Here is a 342-nt window from a genome sequence, read left to right on the forward strand (position 1 = left end):
GTAATGGAACAACTGCACCTGCATTCAGCAGACAAGATGTGAGTGGGAACACTTCTATTAATAATAACAAACGTCTAACTCTTTCATAAAAGGAAACACCACCTTTTTCTGTCAAGCTAAGACTACACGTCCCTGACAGTGCACCATCCATGGCTTCTCCTGCCCATACATTTAGGTGGAAAGTTACCTAACACAGGGAAGAATTTTTGTCTGTAAAGTACAGGAAAACACACAACTGTGGTCAATGTCCTTAAAAAAGTATCAGTACTCAGAAGGTCGTTGAAAGCTTGGAACATTTGATTTTGCAAAGAAAATTTTAAAACAAAGATATCCTAGCGAATA

The sequence above is a fragment of the Lepidothrix coronata genome, unplaced genomic scaffold (genome assembly GCF_001604755.1).
Source record: "Lepidothrix coronata isolate B3197 unplaced genomic scaffold, Lepidothrix_coronata-1.0 Scaffold39, whole genome shotgun sequence".
NCBI classification, from domain to species: domain Eukaryota; kingdom Metazoa; phylum Chordata; class Aves; order Passeriformes; family Pipridae; genus Lepidothrix; species Lepidothrix coronata.